Here is a 20,274-nt window from a genome sequence, read left to right on the forward strand (position 1 = left end):
GACATCAAATTATCCGGGTAGAATAGCACTAGCTGATCCTACTTATTCGATAAGTATAGCTGATCATATGGCTATTAGTGTGGCAACAGTAAGGACATATAGTGATTGCTCTTTAGAGAAAAAGTTCCCTGAATTGATCCATATGAATCCCTGAATGGTATTATACCTAAATATCAATCAGGTTGATTCAAATCATGGTTGTGTAAGTGATCCGGTGACCTGAGACACCAAGTGGACAACTACATTTTGACTATGACTTACGAGCCACTAAACATGGGGTTCAAATAAGTTATAGATCAGATGTAGTAATAACCTTATGAAGATGATTGAGTGGTCAAGACAAGATCATTCGCCCTCTGTATAAGAGGAGATTGACTCAAGGAAGACGGTGCAGAATAATCCCTGGCCAGGGTAGTGAGGATATTGGAGAAGGTATTCTCCAATGATCTCCATTAGGCATTAGTTCTCGAATGACGGATTAGGGTTTGGTGATAAACCATGCCCTAAGTGGTTCGAGAGTCTCGTGCAAAGGATGGATTATACATAAACAGTAACCTATGATGGTAAAATTTCCATGAGAGAATTCGAGACTACTCTATATCTTCTAAAGCATGAGGTATAGCTTGGCACCCCATGGAGTGGAAACTCAATCTATCGATTGGATTAAATCGATCCTTATTTAATTCATCTATATGTTGATATAGTTAATTTATAAGTTTGGTCAATAAATTTGCATTCAATGTTTGTTTTAAAGTTCAGTTGTGAAACGATCGATACACTTCTGCATCCATGGAAACGTGTTTTCCGTGGATGAACCAAGGCACCGAACCCAACAAGGGATGGTATGCCCCTAGTGCCATTTGGAATTCCTTTTTGAAATTTGAGTTTCCTCTTCACTTTGGGGTTTCCACCCTCTCCTCTAAGAAGATTATCTTCTTGCTTTCCTGGACTAGCTTGAGGACAATAATTGTCGATCAACCGCCGCCACTGCCACCAATTCACCATTGTGAAGCCCATTCCTCCACCGAAGAACACCTGCCATTGTTGTCGTCGGAGTCCTAACTGTCCAATATAACCAAAAGCCCCTTTCCGCCACCATTGTGTCGCCACGCCGTGTCCAGCCCACATTACTCACATCCATGGGCACCTGCGTGCAACCACAGCTAGTGTCCCCTGTAACCTCTTAATGGAGAACATGTCTAGGATCCCACGCCGTCAAAGCCGTCATCATCATCACCAAAAACCCGTCGGCTCACACGCCGCACAAGTGGCACACCAAGGCTACGATGAAGAAATCTGGGTTTAACATTTTGGGTGAGAAGCACGACCTCACCGTTGAGTGAATTGAATCTCTCGTCAGTTTGTGCTCATTTCATTCGCCAATTTATCATGTTTTCATTTTCATTGTCTGTATTGTGATGCTTTTGTCTTGTTTGTATCGCCGTATTCGTCCATATCATTTACTTTTGTATCATTTTCATTTACCTAGTTTCTTTATTTATGTTGTAAAAGGGGGTCACTTAATGGACCTCCCTTATTGGACTCTTTGTAAGGGCGCCATCATGGCCCTATGTAAGGCCATGATGGGCACCAATTCTTGTCAGATCTGGATTTGTTGTTTTGCAGTTACGTTTCTTACATTTTCAGATCTCAAAGACAAAGGGGAGGGAAAATAAGAGAGGAGAGGAAGAAGGGGGGGAACCACCACGTGCAATGAATAGGGGCGTCGATCAGTTGTCATTTGCACTTGAAATGGTCCATTGTGCGTTGTCAGAAAGTCAACCCGGTTCAGCTGGTCGTCTACCAATCTGTTCCAGGCTTCGCTAGTTGATTGTCGTTGATTGCCATCAAGTTCTTTGCGGGTCCTTGTCATCAATCTGTCGATAGTGTTAAAGTCCTCCCATTGGCCGCCCGACTATCACATCCACGACCATACAATCCTCGGAAGCAGGTCATCTGACTGTTCACCAATATGTCGCCGCATGGACCATTCACCTGTTTGCAGTATTACCTTCGCCTGATCCTGCGTTGCTCTACTCGGGTCACGTGAGTGATCCAAGCTACCGTGGACTGTTTGTAATAACAACATTACCGGCTGTCAACGCTGCTGCATCGCTCATTCAACGGTGGACTATTCGCAATAGTGATATTAGAGTGCGACTATGCCACCGTCAACAGGTCTGCCTGGGTGCCATCCTATATGATCAATCCGTAGACCCTCTGAGCCCTACAAGACTCAAAGTTTGCCCCATCGCATGAACCCGCAGAGCGGGTGGCAAGGGGCCTGTGGATCTGGTGCACTAACCGGTGTTTTCGCGAGAATTCTCCTCTCGCGCAGCTGTTGATCTTCTGCCATGCACCCACAACATGCATCATCGTGTCAGCGCTGAAAACCAAGCAGGAGTGCAACGGGCTCAACGGGTCATCCCCACGCCGCCACCAAACCCAATGAGACTAAGTTGGGCTAGCCATGACACCTGTTGTGCCGACATCGATGGGAACTCCCATTACTGACACCTCCGTGCCCTGCGCCCGAGTGTCGATGCCACCCACCGTAGGACTAGAACCTCGCATCGATTAACACCATTAGCTCACTCTAGACATGTCAATCTGCCACTATTGTCACATCTGTGAGTTCGCCATTCGTGTGTGCCGCCTTGTCACCAACTCTCTTCTTCAGCTTCTCCATCTACATAAGCTCCAGTGCCGTGGCTTCACCGCCTATCAAGCTACCCCGGGCCGTCACCAGCACGCTCCACCTACTTGCCCGTTCCATCAGGCTCCATCGAAGACGTTGATGATGAATTCCACTACCAATGAGATAAGTTGTTCCCCTTGCTCGTCAGCTATATAACATCTTTCAGTATATTTTTGGCTGTACTCCACCGCACACCGGTTAGATTAGGTGAGAGATTATCTAACAAAAATTATGAATTGAGTGGTTCCCTATGTACGGGTCGAGCCCGTCAGGTACTTGCGAGCATCAACCGAATTAATCTATTCAATGCCATTCTGGCCATAGTCGCCATCGTCATTCCGACGAGGGTCAGGAGGTCACCGTCACCGTCACCGTCATCGGTCCCCCACCCCGGAGCTCAGAATTTGACAAAATTCTCACAAGTCAGACCTGCGCGTACACCCCACCTAGATTATTTGCACTCGCATAGTTATATTTCTGGTAGGGAAATACCCCTTGGACGATGTCCTTGATGATGTTCGACATCACCTCTACCATTTCATTTGCAGCTTCACCCGCCCACGGCCCCAGCCATCCACAAACCCTAATCGCCCGCAGCCCTCAGCCGTCTGCAACCCCCCGCTGCACGTGGCCCCAACCGCTCATGGATCTTGGCCGCCCGCGGCTCCTGGCCACCCTCTGCCTTGCTTGACCACCCGTAGGCTTAGTCTGCCACAACAATCTTGACCACCAACTGCTACACCCGCCCGTCTGCCTACGACCTTAGTCTGCCATTACGATCATGCGTCCTTGACCGCTGCGACCAAGAGGCCCGGCCTTTGCCATCTACAGCCTTCAGCGGTGGCTCGATGCCCTGACAGACGCGTCCTTTGGTCATGAGAGATGTGGACGGCGTGTTTCACGCGGCGTGTTGATGCCACCTACGACTACCCATCAAGCCTCTATGACTACCACCATGGACAAGGAGCCACGACACCTGCGAGTGTCCAGGCACTGGCCCGTAGGTCACACTGCTCTTCATCTTTCTTTCCACTATTATTACTAACTCGAGTGTCGTCTTCGTCGCTCCTCTGCAAGAGCTTAGTATCCTAGAGCTAACTATCATCACAAGTGTAGGGGATTTCATTCTTAAGTGTCAGATTAGGCTCGTTACAGATGAAAATTGTGGACACTTACGGGCAGTGATTGCCTCCCCACTTTGTTGGTCTTCGAGAGGATCTATCACATCATTGGGAGCCTGCCCTATCCCCTAGACCCCTCGTGTCGTCTATCTGGTCCTATCGCCCTTATCGACAATACCCTAACATGCATTTCAATGATTCTGTTAACCTTCTTCATTCATCTGTTGCATCTCATCCCGTCTACTGACACCTTTTGATAAAACTCGAGCCGTCATCTTGGCACATCGCGTTACAAGAGTACGGTTTTTAGGTTGAGCTTTAAATTTTAGTCAACATATCACTAGTTTCCATCATTAATAAAAATTTCTAGAACTTGGAATTACATTATTTCATTGAGTTTCAAATGATCTACAAAGGTTTGAACTTGGACGAGAAGTAATCTGATGGTTGAAAAATAACAACCAAGAACAACCTCTCATGATTGATTTGATTAAATTTTAAATATTCTGTCCGATATAAACTTTTTTTTCATTATCTTCTGAAACCATATGAATTAGAAAAAATTTAGTTTAGAAATTAAGAAGACATTTTTTAAGCACGAATGGTAATAAAGGAACCAATAAATTTCATCCCAAGCAAGGAGCTATTATTGTAGGAAGTCATGATCACATTTGAAAAGTGTTTCTCTGAACTAATAAATTTCTGATAACAAGCAAAATTCTCGCTAAAATACATGAAATTAGGCCTTGTCTTGAATACTACTTAAGCAGTGATTATATACTATTCATTGATGAAGAGAAAGACATATTATTCAGAAATATATTGTTATTGCTCTAGTTAGATCATTGTGGTCAATCAAAGTAAGTCTTTTGGGGGCCATAAGAATAAGGTTTTGGGGGGGTATAAGAAGGAGGCTTTGGGGATGTCGTTCAAGTTGAAGAAGGTGAAGCATTCTCGCTATGTTGAAGACTTTGGCGGTCAAGGATGATAGGGCTTCACCCAATTTTTACCTTTTTTCGTATCGTTATTCAGCCCTATTTCAAAGTGATTTCCTTGGGTGACATTCACACAAACACAGTTACGGCACATCATCACCTCAGAGTGGATACCCCTACAAAGCATTAAGGATTAGCCTAAGCTGTCCAAAAATAATAAGTGTGTCCCATTTTCCCCTCCTCATTTTCCAGATAGAAAATTCCTAAGTTACTTAAGAAGAAAAATATAATATAGCTGGAGAACTTACTTCCCCCAGCCAGGTTAGTCCTTAGCTGCTTAACTGACACGAGGACCCCATGAAATAAAGATATGAACTAGGAAAATAAAAAAATCATTTACTACACTAGAAGGAACCTACTAATATATTTTCATGACATTCAGACTTCAAAATTCACCAGCCGCATATCAAAGGACAATGACGTTGATCACTCTTAAAGCCATGCCTTTCCAAAAACTTAATTTACTACTGAAAGTTTTAAATAATTTAAACTTCTCAACAATATAAAAATATTTTTTTTCTCATAGAACTAACTACTCTTATAGAAATAAAAATATATAAAGTTATAGTTGGTGTAAGGCCCCAAAGTTGAGGACATTTCCTATACAAAGGCTTGTTTGCTTATTGTGGGGACGTGTCTGTGTACTTGGCCTCATGATTTGGAATTGAGTTGTTAGGCGTGAAACACCACACCCATTGTCGTGGTGACAGCCGACTATTATCTTTAAAGCCAAAGCGCTTTTATTGCTAGTGCTCCTCACGTGCAATGGCCACGGATCAGGGCAGGCCAAACATGTGCTGATTGTGGCGGGGCCACCAAGAATACATGCCCATGAACGCCAAGCGTATGTAGGAAAGGCAGGCTGGCCGGTAGTGGCGCGGGTCACGCACAGAAAACGTGCCGACACGCACCCGTGCACAATGGGGATGGTGTGCGCACTTCGCACGCATTATGTGTGTGGGGCATGGGACGGTGGACTTCCCATCATAAGACTAAGGCATTGGCACACAGAGAGCACCGAGATGGTTATGGGGTGTGCAACGCTCCTGTGGGTAGCACTGGGCCCACATTGCCTAGTTTGGGGCCTCGAGGACAAATGCAACTATGAGAGCCATGCGCGATGGTGTTAGAGCGGGTGTTGGTGGCGTGAGGAGCATGAAGGCTGGGGTTGGACTGGTAGGTGTATTGATTTCCAAGGCCCACGAGTGCGCGGTGCCCGGCCCAGGGGCCCACGTGTAGCAACGATGCCAGTAGGCACGCGCGTGGGACTTGGGGCGTCAAGGCACAGACGCAACACTAAGGCATGTGGCGCCTCACCTTGTTACTTCAATATCTTCCCTTGTCTTCCCCATGTAATGACTACGACTACGATGTAATCTTTCATAATAGACCCAATTCATGTACCAGGTTGCAACCCCACCCTCTCTCCTTAACTTCTAAGCATTATAAAGCTATTGCTCCAGACTTCTGCGGCACAAGAAAAGGCTGCTCAATGTTCTCCTCCAAGCACTAAGACCGGCTGACGTAGGACGACTATGGGATGGACGATTTAGGGCGGATGACGAGGCTATGGGTAGGAATGGGTTAAGGGATAAAACAATCCACAGAAATCACGGTCGATTCTCGGACTTAAAACCGATGAAATCTGGTGGTGCAGCTCCGACCCTTATCGAGGGCGGGAGTACTGTCTTCCCCCACCGCGACGATGCCTAAGCACCGAAATCAATACCTCGAATTCACGTCGCGAAGAAACACTCGAGAAAAGGAGAGAAGAAGAGGAAATCCAAGTCTAATTCTGACGGCGGTGGAAACTTCCCGAGAAAATACTGAGCGGAGAACACGTCGACACCACAGGGTTCAGGTATACCTCAGCACCGTGGTGCGTGTAGAGGCTGCAGGTAATTCTGCTCGTGGCGACGAAGGCGGCGTGATACTGGAACGGGCGCTCCGGGCGTTGTCCGGCCCTGGTGGACGTTATGAAGCGGGGACGCCGGGTCGGGCGCGACGAACTCCCGCGCGCGCGAAGCGCGCGAAGGGTGCGCGGAGCGCACGGAGCAGCACGGAGCAGCGCGCGCGGGCGCGGAGCGCGGAGGCGCGCAGCGCCGGAGTGCGGAGCGCGCGGAGCGCCTGCGCGCGCACGGAGTGCGCGGAGTGCGGCGGAGCGCACCCAGCCGAGGCGCGCGCTTGAGGCGCCGCCGACGGCACGCAGCGCGCGCGACCGCGGCGTGCGGAGCGCACGGGCGGCGCGGGGATGGCACGCGGTGGCGTCGCGGTCGCGGCGTGTGACCGCGCGCGCGCGCGGTGATGACGACGGGCGGCGCACCGGGCGGTGGTGGCGGCGGCGACGGTGATGACGCACGGCGACGCGGCGGCGGGAAGGTTAGGGCAAGATGAGGGGTAGGGCAATCCTCCAAGAAGAGTTAGAAAGAAAACTCAATTCTTGAATTATGATTGCCTAATGAGTTCTTGAAACAAATGACCTTATATAGGCCTTGGAGGAAAGAGAAAATAACTAGAAAATAAGACGCAAGGGAAAACGTGCATCACGTCACGCCAAAGGGTAGTTGTGGATCTGCCTTTGGCGTCGTGTCATGACGCGCGTGGAGACGTGCGCGGGTGGTGACGTGGCGGACGACGGTTGTGGCGTGTTGACTTCTTCGTTGACTCCTGTTGACCGAGGTGGGTTGACTTCTGTTGACTTCATCTTTGGATCCGTAACGTCTGTGTTGACCCCGACTGCCTGCGGTGACGTGTCCCAGGCGATGCATTGGCGTCCTCGCCATCACCGGCACACGTTGAATCTGGGCAATGTTACTAGTTCAGAATTTGACCATCTGACAGTCTGGACAGCAAAACAAGGAAAACTTTACATTTATATCAATAATTTATTAAAACAAATGGGAATGAACTCAAGCTGCGACAGTGACACATTGTGTTGTGATTATATATGCATTGAATATAAAAAATCATCTATGGCACATTTATTGCAACTTATTTCTTAAGCAGAGGCTTTAAAATATTCAATTCAGGTAGCTGCCACCACTTTGGACCCAACTCATTTGCAATTGTTGGCACCATAGTTTCAGTGTGCCACAAGGGAACATTTCCATGATAATGGAACACACACATTAATAATACAAGACCATATTAGTAAATAGATAGAAGCATATTGACAAATGTTGTTATTGTTATGCCAACCACTAGCTCATGAGACATTTATAATCGATATTTTATATCTATATTCATGTCTCTTATGATGGAGGACCATCCCGCTAAGCACGCCCAGACTTGTCTTCAGCCACGTCACACAGCCCGAGGCGACGTGAAGAACCCGAGCTTTTGCTACCAGGTTTGAAAATCGTGTTCGCGTCATTTATTTCATGTTCAGGTCGTTTTAACGGTTTTATGGAGGTCCTTCACATGTATGGTCTTCCTCTTCGCATCGTTCCATTTTTATTTCATCACCCCTTTGACGGCATGGAGGTCCCCTCCTGCGTGTGTACGGGCCTGTGATAACCGGAAAACTTAATGCATATTTAGATACATTTTAAAGGATTATGGTATTATTAATTCAGAATTTATCATGTTATTATTTGAATCAACTAAATATTTATGCATAAGCTATAAATTCTAAGTTTTGCACATTATGGTTATTGTTTACTAAACTCCTTCACTTCTTTGAAGTCAAGCAGTTTTAGTACTGATGAGTATTGTAAAGTTTCACACATGCAGAAATTCGAAGGAATAAGAAGATACAATTCTTTAAGAGTTGGAGAATTTTTGAGAGTTTACTGACTCTCAAAAGGGGGCTTGAAAGGAGAAAAAGGGTGTTTGGGGACCTCAAATGAGAAATCAGAGGAAGATGGGCCCCTACTTGACCTTTCCATTGGGCTCGCAAAAGCCTTCCAAGGAAAGAAGTTGAAGATTACAAGGGGAAACTCTCAACCCATGGAGAAAAAGAGGCACAAATGGCAAGAAAAGAGAATAGAAAATACCAAAAGGGATATTTTAGCAATTCTTTCGATCTATAAATAATCTTTTCTCCCTCCTTTCCCCTCATTCTGGACATGCTCTAGCAAGTGGCTGGCCAGCGGGACAAGGCATATTTTAGAATCTGGGTTGTTCAACCTACTTAATGTAAGTTTGTTAAAGTTTTCATTCAATCTGATCTTGTGTTTGCATTGAAAATGCCTGATCCTGGCAAAATATAAGGGTCCAGACTTGAGAGGAAGCATTAAGGGCTCAAAACGCTTGCATTGAGGTTTTAGGAACCTAGATTTTCATTTTCACATCATCATCCATCCATCCATTTACCATTAAAATCCATCATTTTCTCACTCTTAAGACATGTTTCCCTACTTTCTCTCTCTAGAATCATTTCATTATCTCTCTATATCTTCATTCATATTCCTAGTTCATCCTCTCAAAATTTTATCAAAAGTATCCTTCATTTTCACCTTCAAATTCTATCTCAAACTTCTTCTACACTCTCTCTTCATTTTCTCTCTCTATCTCTTCATTTCAGTCATTTTCTCTCTTTAAAACCGTTTCTTCTCTTTATAAAATCCATTCCAGTCTCTCTATAGATCATCCTTCACTCTTCCATTCAAATTTCAAAAAATAATCGTATTTGAATTCCATCATTTAGGGCAAAAAAAGTCGAATTGACTAAGACCTAACCATATTGGGTCAAGCCCATTAGGGCTTAGCCCATTTGGCTAAGTCTTGACTTAGCCGAATTGGGCTGAACCTTAGTTGGATGACCCACTAAGGCCAGCCCTATATGGGCTACACAAGAACCATAGGCTCATCCAATCCGCCGCCACCGTCGCCACCAGCGCTCCGCCATTGCTCTGCCGCCGCCACTCCGACGCTGCGACCGGCGATAGCCGGAAAAGGTGTTTTCCTTAATTTATATATTTAAAAATTCCAAAAAAATCAGAAAAACCAAGAAATTAATATAATCAATAATCAGTATTCTGTAACATCTACGATAATTCCAAAAAACATTTAACTTTCGTTTTTAATATTTCTAGTATTTTTGGTGTTAATTAAATTCAATAAAATTAAAAAAAAATTATTTCCTATTTCTAGTGTTAATTAAATTTACAAAAATTATTCTAAAACATTTTTAGTGTTTTTCTCTATAATTATGATTTAATTTAGATCATAAGAATTCATATAAATTGACTAAATATCCATAAAATCTCAGAAATTATATATCTCACTTTGAATCTCACTTCATTTCAAGCTTGAGAAAAATTCTGAAATGAAATTTCTGCCTCTCTATGGATCAACCCCTTACTTTCCCTATATTTATTATAGAGTATTTAAGTGGAAAACTTTCATAAATATTGTTGGTTAAGTCTGAATCCAAACAACGACATAAAATCCCTAAATTTGGACTTATCAGCCTCCCCCATGTGAAGTTTTTATTTCTTTATGCTGGTCGTTTATACCTTTGAGAGGGGGAAGCCCATGCATGGCTTCTTTCTCTTGAAGGATCCTTTAGAAGGGACGCCCATTAGGCTTCTCCCTCTAAAGAAGGCCCATTAGGGCCCTTTTAACCCCCCCCCCCCCTTTGTTCCTTTGACTATAAGGGAAAGGGGGAGGCTGTCGACATATGTTGGACTTGTTTTTAGAATGAGAAAAACTTGTTTTTTTAGAGAGCCCTTTGTTTTAAGAAGTTAGAAGACTGCTTGCATGAAGAACACATCGCTCTAGGGTTCCTGATGGCATACGCCATCAAGGATCGTCGACGACGTCATCCGCGCCGCCCGTCCTCAATGTCGAAGACCGGGTGAAAGATGCTCAATTATCACTTATGTTTTCATCGTTCTTTCTCTCGTGTTTTATGTTTTCCGGACTTGTTGTGTTTTGGTCGTGTTTGTGATGCGTCCGTACGTCCTTCGTCGTCGTCACGGGGAGGGGTCCTTAACCATTTTTGGACCTCATCCCTTGTGCCCTTGTCTCTTGTTTTCTTATCTTCTGTTTATTTTAATTTCCCTTTTAATCTTTTAATGAGGGGGCCCATTATATAAGGGCCCCCTTAATGGACCCTATCCCCCTGTTGACCCACCTAATGGGCCCGTTTGGCCTTCCCTTTATAACGGAAAGAGGGGCGCCCTAACTCTTAGATTTGTTTTCCTTAATTTTTTAGTTGAATTTTCTCTAAGGCTGGTCTCCCCCCTCCCGCGCAGGAAGAAGGGAGGGTGAAGAAGGGAAGACGAGGGCGGAGGGAGGAGAATTGAAGAGAAGGAGACTTGCAGGAAGATTATCCCACCACGACGGTGGAATTTCTTGAAGCTCGCAACCCCTCTCTCTGATCTCCTCCGACGGATTGCAACGCGGCCGTGGACTACCGCTCGCCTGAGTGAGAATTGTCATTCTCAATCGGGGCCGCCGAGTTCCCAGCGGAACTCGTCAATTCGCTGCCTGGGGCGACAGATCGGGACCTGGCAAGTGGACTAGTTTCACGGCGATCGAGCCCCGTAGGATTGGACCATCGGAGGCGGAGGAAATTTCCCACCTCCTCTGGTAGTGGTGGTCGATTTCTGGCCTTCCCCAACACTACGTGAGCTGATTCGAACCCTATCGTGAGAAGCACTGCTTGGAAGTGCCAGATCTCACACCGAGAGCAACTTCTGGCCAGAATTTCTGACAAGCTCCGTGAACATCCGTTGAACATAGGAACTTCCTCGATGGCCGACGGACCTGGAAAGAATCACTTCATCGATCGTCCACCCCCGACCTACGTCATCGCCGTCTAAAGGGTAATTCCGCTATCGACAAATCAACTAGTGTGCGAAGACTCGCTGATGGCGATTGACCCGTCTGCAGACCGAACGGCTGATCCTTCGACGCCATCGTCCTGATGATCAAAACTATGCTGCCCAATCACTGTGGCTACCCTACATTGTGCCCGTCGACACTGATGAATCGGGTCCAGCCATCACTAGCAGCCAGTTGGACTCCGTCCACACCACCCCTGAGGGGCGTGCAAGCCGGTTCCCCTCGTCGCTTGAGCCGAAGTCTCGCCACGCGCTGTCCTCCTCGGTTCCTCCTTCACTCTCCGCCGATCGCTCTCCGGCTCCTCTCCCTCGCACTCGCTGCCGTCGCCGCATTGACAAACAGCCTGCACGACGAGCCGCCTGACGACGAGATTCATCCTCTCTCTGCCGCTTGTTAATTTACCTCTTGTAGTATACTTTCGTCTTGATTCCACCGCGCTCGGGCTAGGTAGGTGACAGAGGAAAGAATTGAGAGAAAACTATGACTCTGTGAGTGTCTTGCCGGTACAGACAAGTACGTTTGTTATGTGCGAGCCCTACGGATAGATTCCGTTTGGCCGTGGATGCCTTCGTCGCTCCGACGAGGTTTGAGAGGCCACCATTGCCGTCACCCGGCGACTCCCGTCCAATCTTGGAGCTCGGCGCCTCCCTCGAGTTGGAGCCTGCACGTACAACATGTAGGGCACTCATTTTGATCATCGTAGATACATTGACCCGTTAGGGTTACCCGTCGGACGACAGCACTGTCGACGTTCGATACCATCATTCTTTATTGGCACCAAGCCATCATACTCAGTGTCAACATGACGGTGTCCTAGAGGATGTTAGACATCAATTCCTTTTCCCACCATTCTCCTCCCCTTCATCCTTGCCGTGGGAGTAGAGAGTTTTCACTTGTTGCAGCAGAGTCCGTAGCATGGGGAAGCTCTAGCGCGCCATCCCCAACTCACTGATTTTCAAACGCCACCATCAGTCAATCGCCATTCCTCTTCTTGACCTCCAAGGAGGTTCGCTGCCATTGACCCGTTCCTGCCAACCTCTGTCGGGACAGCCACCAATCAGGGCAACATCGTGCACGCAATAATCTGGTAAATGGATTGTTGACTATTCCCAATGCCACAAAATCCCCCTGCTCGTGGTTTTTTATTTTGGAAAGCGGGCTTCATACCTTAGTGACCCTGACCCTTTGCAATGCAATGGCCTCCACCGTCGTCATTCCTGCATGCAGCCATGCAAGGTTATCCAACCTTCGCTCGACCATTAAAAAATGATCCCATCTTCAGGAATCACTGATTGCATCCACCAGCATTCGCACGTCGGTGGTCCCCCATATTCTGTGGAGCGAGGTGCTTCTACTCGTTGTTCTCTCCCACGATGCCATGAGACCTCCAGCGTGTGTCAGGGTTTTTCCCAATAGTGTTGTTGAGACTGCTGGCTGGATTAGTGTGGAGCCCTTGTAGTCTTCACACCCGCACACTGTTTAGTCCCTGGTTTCTTGCAATTTTGCTGAAGATTCCCCAGGCCCACCGCAGTCCCTGGTTACTTGCATTTTGTCACCGGTCCTTCTCCGTCATAGTGGCCACCACTACCACCCCCCGTGCTCGCCCCTCCGTGTGAGATGCTTCCACCCTGCTGAATTTGAGCCAGACTTCGTCCACATAAGCCGAGTGTCATGCCCGGTCCACATAAGTCCACATAAGCTGAATTTGAGCCATCGGATTCTCTGGTCACATTCATTATCCCCTTGGTTTTTTGCAGTATTATTATCTCTCACAATGCTCGTCTCCAACTGCTCCTCTACCCGAGGAGAAATTACATTTGTTATAGGAATAGCCACTATTATGTATTAGGAAATTCATTTGACAGCATCAGATCAGCCTCATTCGCGGCAATGGACGGGATGTGCCTAAATTGTGAACGTCCCCCACTCCATTGGGCTTCAAACCAACCACCGAGGTCATTAGAAGCTCGTTCGTGACATGACTCCTCGTGTGGTCTATCTGTCCCAACACCTCGGATCTGTCGGTTTCACGTTGAATTTATTATGGCATCTTTTAACTCCGTTGCATCCCAAGTTCTTGACCTTCGCCTGTGATGTGGCATGAGCCGATCGATCCCAGTAAGTCATGTTACATCATCTTAGATAGGGTCATTATTCAATCAAACCAGATAAATGCAAGTAGCTTGAATACTTTACCCAACATTTATGATGCAGGATGACTAGGGGAGACTAGGTAGGAAAGACTATCTAAGGTATTGTGGGATAAATCAGACCACAATTCACACGATCGAATTTGAAGATTTAAGTCCAGTGTAAATACTGATGGTGCAGCCTCTTTCCTCATTAGAGGTCGGGAGTACTGTCTTACAATAACCGTGGTGAAAAGAAAGCAACAATTTCAATAAATCGAACGGTCGATCGCTAGAAGATTCAAATGCCTAATCAACTAATCGCTAGAAGATTCAACATCCAAATCAGATAATCTGACGGCGGTGGAAAAACAATCAAGGAACACTCGATGAAGAACACCGATACCCAAGAGAACATAATTTGCCTCGGCACTAGAGCAGTGCGCCGTGGCGGTGTGGGTAATTCTTAATGCGTCATTTGGGGGGGCGAGTGGCGTGTGCTTCGATAGGGTGTCGCGCATCCAACTGGTATGCACGGCAATGAGTTGCTGCGTGGGCGACTTGGGGTAGGCGGTTGCACGCAATGGGCAAGCAGCGGGTGACGGTGCTAGTGGTTGCAAGTGGCGGCAAAGAGGGCAGGAAGCGGCACTCGGTGCACAGAATGGCCGTCGTGCGCATGACAGGCGCGAGCGGGCAGCCGTGCGCGTGGTGGGCCCGAGCGGGTGCAGGCGGGCGGCTATGCGCGTGCTGGGTATAGGCGGGCGGCCATGCGTGCATCGGGTACGGACAGGCGGTCGTGCGCGCGGTGGGCGCGGAGAGGCAGACAAGTGGTCTTTTCTCAAGGCGGGCGTGGATGAAAAGCCTTGAGCGCGCGGGCATAGGAGGACAAGTGGTCTTTTCTCAAGGCGACGGTGGCGGCATGAGGCAACAGCATTGGCTCGGAAGGGAAGACGACTAGGGCAAACTTCCTTTAGAAGAAGAAACTTCAATTCCAAAAGCAGTTCTCCAAGTGTTTCTTACAACATTGACCTATGTATAGGCCTTGAAGGAAAAATAAAATAGGATAACTGTTAATTTAAAATTCTAATATTTAAACGATTTCGGCAACGTGTCGACGTGTCACATCAAAGGGCAGTTATGAATCTGGCATTGATGACGTATTATGACGTGGGATGTCTCGTGTGAAGAAGGAGGCACATCCGGTACCGATGCGTTGTCATGGTCGTCATCAACTTAAACACAAGCTAGAGATGTATCAGCCTATATCCATCCGAATGTGACCTCCATAAAATATGGACAAATCTGATTAGAACATGAGCTCATTTATCATTAAAGTATTCCAGCAATTAATGTTGCAGTGTTTTTCAATCACGTTGGGTCTTCTGCTCAGTTGAAAGCGTTGGTCAAGTTCAAAACTATAATCGAAAAGTATCTACCTTTGTTCAATTTATGTCAGACCTTGATGTTTTTATTCTGGATATATTAAATAAAGTTTCAATATGAGAGGAAGTAAATAAATGTAAAAAAAATGAACTTTCGCAAATAATGGATTTTCATAGAAGAAGCATTTTTCATTCAAAGGTAAAAGAGTGATATTTTTCTAAGGAAAAAGAACCAAGAGGTCCCTGTTATAGGTTAGAATACATTGAGGTCCTATTATACATGATTTAATTTAAACAAACCCTTTAATCAAAATGTATAGAGTGTAAAACTGTCCCTTAAGTTGTAGTCATCGCCCGAGTGGCACTGGCAGCAAATGTACCTTCTACAAAAAAATAGCTACGATACCTTTTTTTTAGTTTAAGATAAATAAAGGCCCCCGGGTAATTTATATTTCAATTGAAACTAGTTATTTGTTAGTATAATAACTAAGTTTATTTTGGAATTCTGAAATGTAAACAAGTTATTGGACGTTACTTTTTATTTTGGAGTAAGGAAGTTTTATGTGACCTTGAGGAAAAAGGGGCCCCATTCATTAAGTATTTTATAGCATATTTTCAAATCTTTTTCAGCGAGGAAGCTTTATTTTTATTCCATTTGATAAAAAGTGAAATAAGAGGACGTGGAAGAATGAAATGTTTAATCAGCTTCCAAAGGACTCCCAAGGCAAAGGGCTGTTCTCCCTCTAATTCACCTCTTAGATGTGGAGTTTGACTTTTTCTTTCTATTGAATTTCCATAAGGTATGGTGTGAAATAAGATAGTACAAACTAAATGGGATAAACGAATTGCATCAGACAAAACAAGACATGATGAAGCAAAATACAGATATAGCGTTTGTTTGAAAAATAAGACACAAGTCAGCTTATTTGGTTAGGCATGAGTCTAAACGTGTTTAGAAGCAGGAGTGAAGGTTACGAAGTCGATTAAATAAATGAAATTATGGAATATATCAGAAAAACATGAAAGGTTATCAAGTGATTGAGTTTATAATGAATCAAACTTTAATAAAACATCAAAACATATGATCACACCAACGCGTGATTTCAGGAGAAACATAATACATGTAGTTTGTCAAGTTGGTTATCTGAAATTCCTGGTAGTGAAAATAACATAACCTCTGGACATTGTAGCATTAATAAATAAAATAAAAATAAACCCTAATTTCCTCTATATCCTTCTTTATACATAACTACATAAGGGAAAGGGTACAAAGTAAAGGTACTTTATTTAACGTTTGCTCATCTTATGTTCCTATCCTAAAGTTGTGCCCTTGTTTCTTTGACTTCATAATTTTTTTCTTAACTTGCCCTCTTTGTTTCAAAATTCTCTTAAATTTGTGCGTTTTGAATCCTTTATAATGTGGTTTCTATCCTTGAAGTAAATGTATTTATAACTTTTCAACTTGGACCTAACCCTAACCGGCCTAGAGCTAGATTGGAAAGTAAATCTAATCATTGTGGCAAGAAAGCGGGAGCCTTTAGCTAAACCTAATTTTAGAACTGGCACAAAACTAAAGAGTCAAGTCAGTTGTCTAAGATAAGTTACTTTCAAAAATACCAAGCTTAACTCTTTGGGACCCGATCCGGTTAGCAGTGATTGTCATCCATCTTTAATGGTAAAACATACAAAACAAAGAATAATCCCATGAAGTTTTCTCCAAAACATGAATATCACACACCAAAGTAGTGCCGAGGGGATAATACCCATCACATCGAATATATTCAAAGTCTAGTAACTCAAACATGAAAAAAATCAATCAAAATTTGTAGGCCATGAAACCTATCTTTCTTTTCTTGTTTGAATGATGTACTTTCCGGGTAATGTTTCCATAACTTACATATGCATCATCCAAAATTACCTTAAAATACAAAAAATCAAACAATAATGTATATTCAATCTTATGAATTCATTGTGACAAAATTTGGAGAAGGAGATACAAGTGGACAAGAATAACAAATCAATGAAAGAGCCTGGAATCATTCTGTTTCAATAGAAGTACGAGAAAGGGTTTAGGAAATCGAAGCACATGAAGTGGTAGTATTTTCAAGCTGCTTGAATTGGATATGATTCCAAGAGCCGAAAGAGAATGAATACTACACAGAAGTGCAAATGTTGGACTCTCTAACTGAATATTTAACCAATCTATTCCAGATTGATGAAATTTGTCCTTAACCCATCAAATGGTGATCGCACAATTGTTCATGTAGGATTGTTGGCAAGGAATTACCAAATAATACAACTTGAGAATACCATCTTATTTATCATCTTAAGGAAAGGTTTGGGAGGAAAGGGAAACAACATACGGATACAAATCAGATTGTACAGCTTTTTTATGTTGTCCTTCCCACATGGATTCACATAGAACACTACACCATATGAAACTGGTATAGAAGATAATTATGTTGGGCCCTAGGGCCTCGATCTTGATTTAAAAACATAGAATGACTCACAACAGAGCACTTAAAGTAACGATAATGGTATCAACAAATAACATGAAACAAATCACCTAGGCATAGATCGCATCCATGATTTCGTCACTCCTTAAAAGAGTCATGTGGAGCTACTCAAGTGTGTACCCTCTAGAAGTATTCACACAATCCTCAGCACATTGAATCTCCTCCTTTGCCTGGATGAGCTCTGTTCACCCTTCATAATCGTCATTATGTTGTTTCAATCACATAAGGATTGGGAGAAGACCTACGGGGAGAAAGGATAATAAGGGAAAGGCCCCTGAATAATTTTGGCATGGGTTAAATTCATTCATAAAATTCTCCTATTTATCCTAAGTGGATATTTTTCATAAAAACCCAAAATTTTAATATATCTTCTAGCGTCCAAAAGATCATTTGCAATGACCCTTTAGGCCCATGTATTACTCTAGTTAATGACTCCAGTGGCACAATAATCTTTATTGGCTTTCTAGTTAACGAACTTTAGAATCATATAGATTATTAATTTTGGATTGATTGACCCAATAGATCTGTTAAGTGTTCAACCCGTGGATGCCCAAGTTACACCTCATGCTGTACAAGATAGAAAGGAGTCTACATCGACTCACTCATGCAACCTGTTCACCATCGGTGACCATTTACGTATAGTCCCTGATCCACTTAACACTCCGAGGATGATATAAGGTATGCGCAACTATCAAACTCTAATCAGTTATCTAAGTTAGTATTCATGCTTTTGAAAATCATCGGAGTACTCTTCTCCAATATTTCACTACCTTGGCAAGGACTTCATTTTATCATATTCCTTAAGTTGTCTCCTCTTATACCCAGGGTCGACGATTCCATCTTGACAACTCAATCATCTTCATGAATTTCGGGATGCACTCAAACAAACACTGTTTAGAATCCCTTTTTTAGAGACTCGTAAGTCGTAGTCAAAGTACAATTGTTGATCCAAAGACGTCTTTGTTACGTCAAGCCTAAGGACCACTAACACAACCGTGACATGAATGAAACTGATTACTATTTGTTATAATACCATTCAGGGATTCACATGGATCAATTTAGTGAACTCTTTCCACTAAAGAGCACCCACATTCTGTCCTCATTGTCTCTACACCAATAGCTACAGGGTCGGTCATATTCATCATATGAGTGAGGCTAGATAGTAATATTCCAGCCAGACACAAGAAGAACCTTTTTGAGTATCCTTTTAATACAAATATTCAGAACACATTCTTAAAGAAAAGTGATCTCCTTATTATGATCTCATCATAATTCTCTGATTGTGATCATGTATTCATGGACTTCATTATAAGCATTACACATGCATTGTAATGAGTATGAAAGGTTTTTTGGCTACATATATTTCCATTAGAAAATTAAATCCAAACTTGAAGTGCTCCCCCTTCCCTTGAAATAGGTGGTTACACCATAGCTATAGTGGTTGAAGAGCTCTTTGTGAACTATAATTGGCCATGAATTTCAATCTAACAAATGATAATAATGCCTCTGAGATCAAGTGATAAACCTTTTGTCCCCAATTCTATCAGAACCTCTCCTTCACCCCACCCCTCTGGTCATGAGAATGGGGGTTAACCACATTTTCTTGATATTTGACAAAACAAATATATAGAGTCAGATGGTTCTAAAGTGACGCTCAAAAAATAAAGATCAAGAGATTCATAGGATTGACCAATGAACAATGTGAGAAATGAAACAGACTATGAAAAATGATTAGTAATATTTATTCAAATCCCTGTTCTATTCAAGGATAGATCCTTCAACATAGAGCTTTTAGATGTCCCTTTTTATATTTCAGAGCCCAAAACTATATCACAAATGAGAGAATCGTTGTTCAAAAACTCCATTATTTTGTAACCAAAGGTTCTGATGAATCCCTAAGGAGACATGGAAACTTGTAATTTTTTAAAAACAATTTTTAATCATATCATTTGTCTTAGCTTCATTTTAATACAAACTTACCATTTCTGTCTTCATTAATCTATCATGCTAATACAACACATTTTATTCACATTTTTACAGACCAAATTATTTATATGCAAATCATATTTTAACAATGTAGTATTAATTGATTCAATTACTCTTATAAGTATGTTATTTTATTACAGGGCTGAAGGTAAAGATAAAAATATTTTTTTGCTGTAGGCAGAGTCAAGTGCTAGTGGCTGCAGCACTCAAGGTAGTCGCTGGTGGTCAGGTGCAAAAGCACTCAGATCCACGCAAAAGTGCCACCGCCTAGGCACTCGCCAACAAGAAGCTTACAATCGAACCCACAAGCGAGCTCGCAATGAGCCCACACGAGCTCATTACTAGAGCCCATAATAGAGGACATGGCTCATGGATGCACATGATAGAGGAAAATCTCTGTTTACTCAAATAATATCCTTAGTAGGAATTTAAATACTTGTTTTGCTTTTACAAATTATCAATATAGGTTAACTTCTAACCTCGTGTTTTTAGCCTTTCACCTGTTCAGGCCTCTTTGAGGTATTTCTCAGTATTTGCATTGTGTTTTTTGTGTTGCTACCTCTTTGAGGAATTCTTTTGAACACTTACTGGGTATCGACTGATTTATCAAGTTTGTCTCTGATTTTAATTTTAAAAAAGTACTACAAATACTTGT

General features: G+C 43.7%; 1 long non-coding RNA gene across 1 annotated transcript; it reads left to right on the forward strand.

Moving 5' to 3' along the window:
* The first annotated feature begins 10,969 nt into the window (after nucleotides 1-10,969).
* On the forward strand, nucleotides 10,970-12,119 carry LOC144707078 (uncharacterized). Its single transcript, XR_013582400.1, has 2 exons — nucleotides 10,970-11,587; nucleotides 11,655-12,119. It is a non-coding gene; the product is annotated as an uncharacterized LOC144707078 (long non-coding RNA).
* Nucleotides 12,120-20,274: the final 8,155 nt, after the last annotated feature.

The sequence above is a fragment of the Wolffia australiana genome, chromosome 8 (genome assembly GCF_029677425.1).
Source record: "Wolffia australiana isolate 7733 chromosome 8, ASM2967742v1".
In the NCBI taxonomy this organism is placed as follows: Eukaryota; Viridiplantae; Streptophyta; class Magnoliopsida; order Alismatales; family Araceae; genus Wolffia; species Wolffia australiana.